At 45.9% G+C, this 12,641-nt stretch overlaps 1 pseudogene; it reads right to left on the reverse strand.

Annotated features, from left to right (window-relative positions):
* LOC125549351 (putative calcium-binding protein CML19) overlaps positions 1-12,641 on the reverse strand; it is a 35,325-nt pseudogene extending 22,684 nt beyond the window's left edge.

The following is a 12,641-nucleotide window of genomic DNA, read 5'->3' on the forward strand; positions in this document are numbered from 1 at the left end:
CGAAGCCACCCCTGAAGATGTGGGTGGCTAAGAAAACTTAACTCTCTTTTGCACGGAAAGGTCTCCAGACGAAAACCAAAATCGTCTGACGCTATTGCTGGGGACCTTAAACATCTTGTAGGGCGCAAGATCAAATGATCAAATGGTCTTATTATGTACTTTGTTCCTGAGTCGCTTGCTACCTGCCCTATCAGTCCTGATCTTGATCTAAGCTTCAATAATCGACTGGTTCGTCAAATGTTTTTGCTTCACAACTCTCTTCGTGAAGCCTATCCCCCTAACTGCACTGTAGGGTACGACACCAGCAGCTTCAGAATGGATTATTGATAGTGGGTGTACCAATCACATGACTGGCAAGCGAAGTCTTCTCATGGACTCAACTTTACGTCCATCCGACAAAAGTCACATCACATTTGCTGACACTGGTAAAAGCAAGGTATTGGGTCTAGGTAGAGTTGCAATCTCAAAGGATCAACACATGGATAAAGTCATGCTTGTTGAATCCCTTGGCTTCAACTTAATGTCTGTGTCAATGCTTTGCGATTTAAACATGATTGTGATGTTTGGAAAATATCGTTGCCTTGTTCTAATGGAATCTGACAAGTCTATAGTGTTTGAAGGGTATCGGAAAGATGATTTGTACGTGGTAGATTTCTCAGCAGGACCACAGCTTGCCGTATGTATTCTAGCAAAAGCTTCAGAATGCTGGCTCTGGCATCGGAGGCTAGGGCATGCTGGCATGAGGAACCTGCACACCCTTGCAAAGAAGAAGCATGTCATAGGCATCGAGGGCGTCAAATTCAAGAAAGATCACTTATGCGGTGCCTGTGAAGCAAGAAAGATGACGAGGGCCAAGAATCCCTCGAAGACAATCATGACAACGACTCAACCCTTCGAACTGCTCCACATGGATCTTTTCGGTCCCACTCATTACTCAACTCTTACAACTGCTACTTGTCTCTATGGTTTTGTCATTGTTGATGATTATTCTAGATATACTTGGGTGCATATAATCCTCTACAAGACTGAAGTGCAGGATGTCTTCAGACACTTCGCCAATCGAGCAATGAACAACTATGGCGCCAAGATAAAGCACATCAGAAGTGACAATGGCACTGAATTCAAGAACACTGGCCTTGATACATATCTTGATACTTTGGGCATCACACATGAATTCTCAGCTCCGTACACGCCATAGCAGAATGGCGTCGTCGAACGCAAGAACAGAACACTCATTGAGATGGCCCGAACAATGCTTGATGAATACAAGACTCCAAGAAAATTCTGGCCTGAAGCCATTGATACTGCATGCCATACAATCAACCATGTTTATCTTCACAAGCTTCTGAACAAGACATCTTATGAGCTCCTTACTGGCAAGAAGCCAAATGTCAGTTACTTCAGAGTATTTGGCGCCAGGTGCTGGATCAAGGATCCACATCACACTTCAAAATTTGCACCAAAAGCACATGAGGGTTTTATGCTTGGATATGGAAAGGATTCTCACTCCTACAGAGTCTTCAATCTCTTTCATTATAAAGTGGTTGAAACAGTGGATGTGCGGTTCGATGAGACTAACGGTTCACAAAGAGAGCACCTGCCAAATGTGCTAGATGAAGTTCCATCCAGTGAATCAATCAAACTAATGGGAACTAGAGAAATCATACCCTCTGAAGCTCAACCTGAAGAGGAACTTATCATCTCCGCACCTGATCAACCTGAAGACAATGCTCAGCCTAAAGACAATCCCTCTAACAATGACAATGATCAACAAGAGCAAAATCTTCGCCCTGTACATCCTCGTGTTGCCAATGAAGTGCAGATTGAGAGAATAATTGATAGCATCAATGCACCCGGTCCGCTCACTCGTTCAAGGGCAACACAGCTAGCAAATTTCTGTGGGCACTTCGCATTCGTCTCAATAACAGAACCCAAGAAAGTTGAAGAAGCCTTCATGGAACCTGAATGGATTCAAGCTATGCAAGAAGAGCTTCAACAGTTTGAGCTGAATAATGTATGGGAACTGGTTAAGCGTCCTAATCCTCGGAAGCACAATATAATAGGCACCAAATGGATATACCGCAACAAGCAAGATAAGCATGGTCAAGTTGTCAGAAACAAAGCTCGTCTCGTTGTTCAAGGATATCCTCAAGTGGAAGGGATTGACTTTGATGAAACATTTGCTCCTATGGCTCGACTTGAGGCCATACGCATACTGCTGGCCTATGCAAATCATCATAACATACTTCTATATCAAATGGATGTGAAGAGCGCTTTTCTCAATGGCAAGATTGAAGAAGAAGTGTATGTTGCACAACCGCCTGGCTTTGAAGATCCAAAACATCCTGACATGGTATACAAGCTCAATAAGGCACTGTATGGCCTCAAACAAGCCCCTCGGGCTTGGTATGGCACACTCAAATACTTCCTGAAGAGCAAAGGCTTCATACCTGGTCCCTCGACCCCACTCTCTTCACGAAGACATATGATGGTGAACTGTTTGTGTGCCAAATATATGTGGATGACATTATCTTCGGCTACACCAATCAGAAGTACAGTGAAGAGTTTGGATATATGATGCAAGAGCAATATCAGATGTCCATGATGGGAGAGCTGAAGTTCTTCCTCGGTCTTCAAATACGACAGCGATGCAACGGCATCTTCATATCTCAAGAGAAGTATCTCAAAGATTGCCTGAAGAAGTTCGGTATGCAAGACTGCAAAGTCTTCACGACGCCAATGCCAGCCAAACATCATCTGGGTCCCGACGACAATGGTAAAGAGTTCGATCAAAAGGTATACCGCTCCATGATTGGTTCTTTACTTTATCTATGTGCATCTAGGCCAGATATTATGCTTAGTGTTTGCATGTGTGCTCGATTCCGAGCGGCACCAAAGGAGTCACATCACTTAGCTGTGAAGCGAATTCTTCGATATTTGGCTCACACCCCAACTCTAGGATTATGGTATCCAAAGGGCTCAGAGTTTGATCTGGTTGGATTCTCGGATGCTGATTATGCTGGTGACAAGGTGGATCTCAAGTCTACATCAGGCACATGTCATTTTCTGGGACGATCACTTGTATGTTGGTCTTCAAAGAAGCAGAACTGTGTATCTCTCTCCACTGCTGAATCTGAATACATTGCTGCTGGATCTTGCTGCGCTCAGCTTTTGTGGATGAAGCAAACACTCAAAGACTATGGCATTCATCTGAAGCAAGTGCCACTCTACTGCGACAACGAAAGCGCCATCAAGATTGCCAACAACCCAGTTCAGCACTCAAAGACAAAGCACATTGAGATTCGTCATCACTTTCTCAGAGATCATGTTGTGAAGGAAGACATTGATATCATACATCTCAACACTGAAGAACAATTGGCAAATATCTTCACCAAGCCCTTGGATGAGAAGAGATTTTGCAAGTTACGGTGTGAGTTAAATATCTTGGAATCCTCAAATGTCCTGTGATCAGGCACACATCCTAACACTTATGCATATTGATGACTTAGATGTGCAACACACGAAGTAAAGTATATCTTCAATCAATGAAGACATACATTCTAAGTATGAATACATTAATGTGGAATTTGACTTCGGAGCGCCATGATAATTGTGTGCCGTGTCTGGGTCTAATACTTCCTATACGGTGGGTAACGCCACCACCAAAGGTTCTGTTTGAAATGTTTCACTCACGGCGTTACATTTGCTATGTCTTCACATTTGGTTTGGCTTCAATTTCAACATGTCTTCATGATTATCTTCACTATATTGACTATATATATACTAGTGTTCTGTCCTCTACAACATTCACTTATAGCTATGTCTTCTTGTTGAATATTTTGAACTAAGTGAATGTGATCGGACCCTAACCTCTCTATGCTTTCTATCTCAAACTCTATCTCTCCAAATCATATGCATTCTATTGAAACTGTCGAATGTCTTCTCTGCGTCCTTGTCAGCAGAAGATACAGAGACAAACATTAAGTCCGTTTTCAATGCTCATTCCTTCACCTGAAACCCGGAGAAGTGGGAACTACCACCCGACAATCCAGGCGTGCGTGGGACGTGGAACAACCTCCGATATGCTGCATGATGACCACGTGTTCCTCAGATGTGAATCGCTAGGGGCACCTGTGTAATAACACTGAGCCGCCCCTGTCCCTATAAATACACGCCTCACCACAGTCATTATCTCTTCTTCCACTCTCGCACGAACCTTAGCGCCACCGCTAGCCCTCAACGACGCCGACGACGAAGCGCTTAGCTGCCGCAACCTCTCCGACACCGTCTTCACGCCGACCGCGGACATCGTCCTCTCCGTCGTCGCCGTAAGTGTCCTCCGTCACCAAGTTAGGGCACGGACGATCGAACTGTTCGGCCTCCTCTTCCACTCCGTCTAGCAGTTCCTTGTGTGGTAAATAAAACTTCCTTTTTACGGCCCCTTTGATCCTACAGATTCGTCACTTTCTACCACAAGTAGTTTCTGCTCACACATGTTGGATCCACTTCATACTGCATCTCATATTATGCCTGGTATGTTCACTTATGCTTCACAAAGCAGTTAGATTCCTCACTTGTACTAATCTCTGGATTCGTACAAATCTGGAACCAACTCCTTATTTATGAGTGAATGTCTTCGCACGATGAGGTCAATGTCTTCTAAACTGATTTATCTTCAAAATCTTCTAAGAATGCATATGACCTCTTCCCCTTCCCTCGCACCTTAATGCTGTCACAGGTACATGTCCGTGGGAGAATCCCTTGGTTCTCATAGTCTGCATTCATTTGCAGAATTCTTATAGCATCATATAAATTCTCCCGAAGCCAGTTCCTGTTTGTCCAGCAAGCGAAAGCCTCTGAAGCCTTTGAACATGTTGAAGCCATTCAGTTTAAAGTTCATGGCTACAGAGAAATCTGCAAGGAAGGGAGGCAGACAGCGTCGTGGGGGAACATCAAGAGATTTGCCTGATGACCTCTCAGAGCTTTACAAGACAGATCCTGAAGAGGATTATAATCAGCGCAAGACCCGAATCCAGTGGATTCGAAGATATTGGGCAGAATAGTGGTACAAATACAGATTCGTGACTAAGGAATATGCTGAGAAGAGTGCTATCAAAAGTCCTTGGGGTGATATTCTCTTCCGAGGCTTTCCACCCAAGAACAGAGCTGAAGCTATTGCTTAGGGTTTCTATCCGTGTATGGTCCGTGGACCTCAACTTGAAGATGCCGACCCATCATCATTGCTATGGTGTCGTGACGATAATCTCTTCAAGCGCAACTTCCAACACGCAAAGGCATCGGCCAAGGAAAACAAGAAGTCATTGGGACTAGACTTCAACCCTGGTCCTTCTGCTCCCCGGGCTGACGGAACACGCGATGCAGAACCCAATGTCATCGGTCCTTTCTACAACCTTGATGGCCTCATCACTCACATCTCAGTTCAAGGTGCCAAAGTGGATCATTCTGATGATGATGCTGACACTGATGAAGCCCCAGCTCCTACTACAAAGCCGTAGAAGCCAAAGAAGGCTAAGGCTTCCAGATCAGCTGCTCCACCAAAAATCTCATGGGCGAAGCCACTGGCTACTGCACCTCCTGAAGACAGTGTGCAGTCTAAAGATCTGTCACGCATCTCCAAGCCCCAGAAAGTCAAGATGCCTCTGCCACACACCAGCCAAGAACTGACTGCTGCTGCTATTCTGCGCAACGATGCCATTGATCTGTCCAGTGATGAAGATCTTGCAGATGACACTCTTGAGCAACTGATCAAGAGCAAAGAAGAAGCAGAAATCTTCAACAATTTGCCTCTCTTTGATGTGGCAATCATCCACGACTTCATCGATGAGTGGTTTGAAATGCCCAACCTCAGCTTTGAAGACCTGCAACTTCCCATTGGTCTCAGTGTCGCCTTCCATGGCGCCATTGTTTCAGAGCTAGCTCTAGCTCAGCGCATCGTCGAACTAAAGCAGAAGATTGAATTTGAGAAAGCTCAGTTCAAGAAGCATATGGACAAGCTCAGCGTGCAAGAGGTCAAGAACTTCAAGATCATGTTGCACGAGCTTAAAGAAGCCTTTCTCAAGAAGCGTGAAGAAGCTCAAGGTTCTCGTGAGCGCATGAAGAGTCTGGCTGACAAGTGTGTGCAAGCCTATAATGAGGCTGAGAAGCGAAAGGCCCTTGGGCGTCCTGGCATTGACCCCAGGATGGCTGCAAAGCAGAAGAAGAAGAAGCATGCTATGGCCGAACCCGACGCACCAAGGTAGGAAGCACATCCCATTGTCTTCCCAACCAGCATGACTGGCTCGAAGCCAAAAGCCAGGTCTACCGCTTCAGAACTGAAGAAGACGAGGACTGCTGAGGCTGAAGCCAGAAAGAGGAAACATCCTGAAGCCTCTGCTACTGCTCCCTCCAAGAAGAAGCGGAAAACCAAGAAGGAACGGGCTGCTCCCATAGAGCCCTTAATTGTTGAACCCATCTCCATGGTTCGCCCAGCCAATGAACATCAAGAGCGCCAACTGACTATCCATGAGACTGCTTTCACAGAGGCTCATGAAGCTGAAGACTTTCCAGCAGCTGATCCCACCGCTGCTGAAGACATTGGTCACCATGACCATGTTGAAGATGATGCAGTTCTTTCTCAGATCGAGCACCAACAAGTATCATCGCCTGTGCTAACGCACAGCGAACTCATCAGCATTGGTCGTCCTCTGACGCCAATTGCTCAGGATGCATCATGGGCTGATCACCCACAAGCACAAGAGGAAGATGACCTTGAGGCCCAGCCAACTCCAACTCCACAGGCGTCGCCAGCGTTACGCAGGCTTCGCAAAGGACCAAGGCCTCCAGTCTCCAAGGCTGAAGCTAAAGCTGATGAAGACATTCTGACTGCATCAGCCGATGAAGAAGAAACCCCAAGAGTTGCTACACCCCCGTCTCACCCAGAAGCTGTTCTCGAGGAGAAGGTGACTGTGACCAACCCTCCAGCTCATCAACTGGAGGTTGAGAATCTTGAGGTTGCCACGGACGCCACTGACGCTGTCATGGCTGAAGCCAATGTGGAGCCTTCACCAACCCAAGCACCAGAAGTCAGCGAAGCCAATGATGCTACTGCTTCTGTTCCTGCGCCTGCTGCTGGTCCTCAGTTTGACTACCATGTTGAGCACAGGCCTCAGGTACAGAAACCAATTCCAAGGATGCCCAGGTTTCCAGGTCCTGCATCAGCACCTGGATCCTTCAATGTCAATGGCTTCAAAGCAGACAACACTTTCTTCAATAGCTCCAAGAACCCCTACTCAAGGGAAAGAATATCTTTTGATCGGTTCTGGAGCTATCCGCAGCGAAGCTATTACTCCTGCATTCTGTATAATAAAGGTCGCATCTTCCCACATAAGCGTCTTGACATCAAAGCAATAGCTGGTCTGCGCTGTCTGGAAGAAGCTCTGGATTGCTTCAAAGAGGTTGGATTGTTGCCGTTTGTCACCGACCAAGAGCACTGGAATGAAGAGTTGCTCCTCCAATTGTATGCCACACTTCACATCCGTGGGTACAATAGAAATCTGAAGACTTGGGTCCTGGAGTGGATGACAGGAAATGTTCATCACGAAGCCAAAGCCTTTGATATCATTGAGCTCACTGGTCTACCCACTCCTGGCGATCTCTACGAACCTGGCTGTCAGCTTCACAGTGAAGCTATGGAGAGCATCTTTCAGAAGCCTGAACCAAACATGAGTCAGATGCTCAGTATGATGAAGCCATTGCCACAAGATGCTGCATATCCTAAGGAGTTCCTTGTTGAAGACCTTGAGTATCTGCCCAGGACTATTTATCACATCATAAGGCGAACTCTCTGGCCCATCAAAGGACATTCTCCACATGCCAAGCTGGAAGGTGCAATGAAGACTTTGGTCTTCTATATTCTTCATGGCAAATGCTTCAATGCACAAGACTTCTTCATCCGCCAACTTGCTGCATCAGGCTCTGATCTTTTTGGCTTGAAGTTCTATGCTCCATGGATAATGCGACTGATTAAACTCCACTCCGCTATCTCATATCAGCCATCTGCTCGCAATCATCGGATCTTTCTGCCTGATGTGGATATGTCCGTTGAAGCCATTTATCCTGAACCTGCCAAGGAGCCTCTTAGTCTTAAGAATGCGGAGCATCAAAGTTTCTCTCAGAACATTGAAGGAGTTGAAGCAGTCACCCGTGTTTGTCCTCTGGCTGGAACTACACGTGCACCTCATCGTGCCCTTACTGAAGCCACCGAAAGCACTATTGGGCGACGACCCAAGAAGCGATCTCGTGTTCTCAACGACCGAGAGCTTCTTGTGGCTCTTCATCAGAAACAGGATAGGCATCATGACTGGCTGAAGCGCCAAATGCAAAGCCTCTTGGTGGATGTCAACCGCATTTGCAATCTTGCCACCAAGAATGCCTTTGTTGCCCATGAAACCTCTCGACGCACATGGAAAGGGCTGACGCTTATGTGCTCTGAAGATGATCTTCAAGAGGATGGCTTCTCTGAACGCTTCAAGTTTGACTCCACACCTTCTCAAAGGGCAGTGCTGCGACAAACTCCATCTCTTGAAGACTCTGAGTTCTCTTCCTCTGCTGCAACTGTGAATGCCAGAGTGATCGAGGACGAAGACGATGCTACTTCACCGCCACCTCCTTCAGCACGCTTCAACACTGCTCCAAGTTCTTCTGCACCGCCGAACACCACCGACGACCCTGCTGCTTCACCTACTCTTCATGGGAACGAGTAGATGCTCCATGTCTTCAAACCTTTTTGGTCCTTACTGACAAAAGGGGGAGAAGCATATGAGTTTGATAGTCTTCAAGCGGGTCCACATGGGCGGTTGCTTTATATTTTGACTCGTGTTTACAACTCTCGTTTTGATACATTTGGTTCTTTGAGTTGTAACACCTAAACTCGATGGTCGTCTGCTACTTATTTGCTACTAAGTGATGCGACGATAAATTCCGCATGTGCGACGATAAATTCCGCACTTAGATCATTTTGCAGACGTCCATTTTCCATTATGCATGTCATTATCTTCACATACCTTCTCATGCATAATGAATTGTCATCATAAGTTGAAGAGGATCTCCACAAGTACAACCTGCCATGTGCATTTGCATTCCAAAAGCAAATTACTTATATGCACATCTTCAGGGGGAGCCCTTGCAACTAATGAAGACAATTCCTTATCCTTTACAATTTCACATATTATATTCCCCGTTGAAAACTTCAACTAGTTTGTCATCAATCACCAAAAAGGGGGAGATTGTAAGTGCATCTAGTGCCACCCCTAGTTGGTTTTGGAGTATTGACGACAAACCTAGTTGAGGGACTAATGTGTTTGTGAGAATTGCAGGATAACACAGGTAGAAGTCCCTCATTGATTCGGTTTTCCTACTAGAGATGATCCCTAAAAATGTATGAAGACATTGATGTCAAAGGTGGTATATGAAGATATTCTCATTGAAGACCATGACAAGAGAAGACATCGCATGAAGCCTGTGGAGCTCGAAGAATCAGATCTTTCGTAGTTCCTTTTCTCTTTTATTGAGTCATAGGAACCACCGTACTATTAAGTGGGGTCCAAGAGAACCAGTCAGAATGACTGAAGTGATGCTTAAACAAAACCTATGTCTTCGAGTGAAGACTATGAGAGCGAATCTTGTGCAGAGTCGGACAAGTCAGCTTTGCTTGTAGCCCAAGTAAAGTTGTCGTGTGAGTTTGAAATCTGACCGTTGGAACACGTGTCAGTTCCTTAGTGACCCAGGGTCATTTCGGACAAATCAGGTCGGGTTGCCTGGTGGCTATAAATAGCCCACCCCCTACAACCAAAAACGGTTGGCTGCTCAGAGTTAGTGTATGGCTTTTGTCGTTTGAGAGCAACCCACCTCGAAGCCTTTGAGAGAGAATTCTTTGCGAGGATAAAGCCCTAACCACCCAGAGCCAGAGAGAATTAGGCATCACGTAAGTCTTCTTGTCTGTGTGATCTGAAGACTTATTACACTTGAGGACTGTGAATCCTCCAGCCGGTTAGGCGTCGCGTTCTGAGCATCTAAGAGACATTGTGGATTGCCGGTGAACGAAGTCTGTGAAGGTTTGGGAGTCTACCTTGAAGACTTACCAGAGTGATTGGGAGAGGTCTGTGTGACCTTAGCTCAAGGGGAATACGGTGAGGACTGGGTGTCCTGAGCTGCGTGTTCAGGACTGGGTGTCCGGGACTGTGTGTCCTCAGGTTTAAATACCTAGCCGCCCTAACCAGACATACAGTTGTCACAGCAATTGGAACTGGTCCAACAAATCATTGTCTTCAACGAGTCACTGGTTTCATCCTTCCCTTTCCTTTACTTACTGTTGGTCCTTGTGAAGTCATTGTATGATTGCACTATCTTCTGTCTTTACTGAGTGACTGCTAGTTCTGATCGGCCACATAATATCTTCCTACCTGATCCTTACTACCTAGCTGCTATTAGTCATTGTGCTTTCACCTCATTGAATACTTGACTATGGTTTGCCTAGTGTAGTCTACCTTCCGCTGCATGGTAATAGGTTTATTTCTATCGTTTGTCTTCGAAATTTCCACGTTTTGAAGACTTTCATAAAAATCGCCTATTCACCCCCCCTCTAGTCGATATAACGCACTTTCACTCGCCGACTTTGAAAGAGCAAACCTAGTCGCGCTACAACACATAGACATGGTTGATCCATGGGTGGTAGAGCACAAAACCTTTATTGAGAAGACGTACACTGACTGAGGCCAACAGAGGACGGACGGAGATATAATCAAAGAGCACAACTCATATTTCACGCGTTGGTTCAAGAAGAAGCTTCTGTCGTATCCTTAACATGAGGATTCTTCCGCGGAAGAAAAACTCATATTAGCCTTGTCACAGGGCGCCGAGCACAACCTGATGACCTATGAGACGTACGATATCAACGGCTACACATTCTACACCGAGGACAAGGACATGAAGAGCGATGGTTATCAGAACTCCGGGGTAACGATGGAATCCTATACCGGTAACGACAAGGACAGATACTACGGAAGGATCGAGGAGATCTGGGAGCTGAGCTACGCTGGAGAGAAGGTCCCGATGTTCCGTGTCAGATGGGCAAAGAGCGTCATAAAAGAAGACCAGTATTTCAGCACCATGGTTATATCCGAAGCCAAATCCAAAACCGCGGGCGCAAACGTCACCGTGAAAAATGAGCCATGGGTACTGGCTCCCAAGTGGACCAATGCTTCTTCATTACCGACCCGTCAAAGCCCAGTCATGTTGTCGTGAGGAGAGGCAAAAGGAAGATCATCGGAATGGATGGAGTCGCCAATGAGCAAGACTTCGACAAGTACGGCGACCCGAAGATGGAACATGACGACGACGATGAAGTGCCATACACCATAAGAAGAAGCAGGACCACCCTACCTAAAGGACGTTCGTTCAACAGAAGAACTCCATTTGCGAATAAGAAGGGCAAGAAGATTGTGAAAAGATAGCTAGCTAAGATCTATTGTATTTAAATCGTAGTCTTCATTTCTCGATTGTATTTCAACATTTAAAAATGATATTTTTTTTGTTCTAGTCCTCATGAATATTGAATTTGTTAATATTTTTTGAACTCATGAATATTTTTAAATTTCATGGGCACTTTTTGAATTCATGAATATTCTTCAAATTTGGTGATATTTTTTCATATTCATAAATGTTTTACCAATTTGATGCGGATTTTCGTGCTGAATATTTTGATATATTATACGTTTTTTTTCTGACATCGTATGCATAAGTTATAGCCGTTTTACATTTTGCCTACACTTTTTGCAAAACATGTCCAAATTTAAGTTTCAAAATTTTCCTAACTAGTAGATGTGGTAATATAACTACATCTCGAAGGATTTAAACTTTTGAAGTTTTTATCATTTTCTTTTGCTTTTTACAAAAATGAAAAGGCGATACACGGGGAGGGGGGAAGGGGGGGGGGTAGGATTTCAAAATTGCACCATTAGTATCGGTTCGTGGCACGAACCGGTACTAAATGTCTCAACCCCATTAGTACCGGTTCGTGGCACGAACCGGTACGACCTTTAGTACCGGTTCGTGCCACGAACCCACGAACCGGTACTAATGGGCATCGCACCCTTTAATACCGGTTCATGGCACGAAACGGGACTAAAGGTCCCATTTGAACCGGGAGTAATGCCTGTACCGTGCCCTCGCCGCTTAAACCGGGACTAATGCTCACATTAGTCCTGGTTCGTAATGCAACCGGTATTAATGCTCTTTTCTGGCCGAACCAAAGCCCCCTTTTCTACTAGTGATACTAGTGGCGCACCTGTAGTGCGCCATTAATAGGCAAAACAGGTGCACCACTGATAGGCCTTTTCCTAGTAGTACCGTCCTCATCGGCCGACGCCACGAGTGCCTCGGCGTCCTCCGCCGACACGTCCTCGCCCAGCGCCGCCTTCATGCACAGCCGTAGCTCCCCCCGCCGAGATCCTGCCGTCGGCGTCGCGGTCGAATGAGGCGAACACGCTGCTGAAGCGCTCGGCCGTCGCGGCGTGCACCATCTTGGCTTTCTTGCTTGCTTCGGTGATCGACTAAGATTTGGTGCCGTGTTTACTGCAACGCTA

The sequence above is a fragment of the Triticum urartu genome, chromosome 3A (assembly GCF_056163025.1).
Source record: "Triticum urartu cultivar PI428250 chromosome 3A, HENAU_Tu73, whole genome shotgun sequence".
In the NCBI taxonomy this organism is placed as follows: Eukaryota; Viridiplantae; Streptophyta; class Magnoliopsida; order Poales; family Poaceae; genus Triticum; species Triticum urartu.